Genomic DNA, 301 nt, shown 5'->3' with positions numbered 1-301 from the left:
GGTGGGGGGGCGTTTATTTGCCCCTCGTTGGGTTTATTTGACCCCCCCGAAGGAGCAGATCCCGCCCCCGGGGGAGCGACAGCCGGCCCCGGGTCCGCCGTGTGGGAGCGCGGAGATGGGGATGCGAACTGCGTTTGTGGGGTATCCCGGGTACGAACCTTCCCTTGGGGGGGATTTGGTACCTCCGAAATCACCCCCAGGGAATGAGGGGGGGGGTTTACAAACCTGCCCTCGGGGGGGCTTTGGTGCCTCCCGAATCGTCCCCAAGGAATGAAGGGGGTTCCCAGACCTTCCCTTAAGG

Source organism: Manacus vitellinus, unplaced genomic scaffold, assembly GCF_001715985.3.
Source record: "Manacus vitellinus isolate BGI_N305 unplaced genomic scaffold, ASM171598v3 scaffold_74_pilon, whole genome shotgun sequence".
Lineage (NCBI taxonomy): Eukaryota > Metazoa > Chordata > Aves > Passeriformes > Pipridae > Manacus > Manacus vitellinus.
This window is presented reverse-complemented; position numbering follows the sequence as displayed.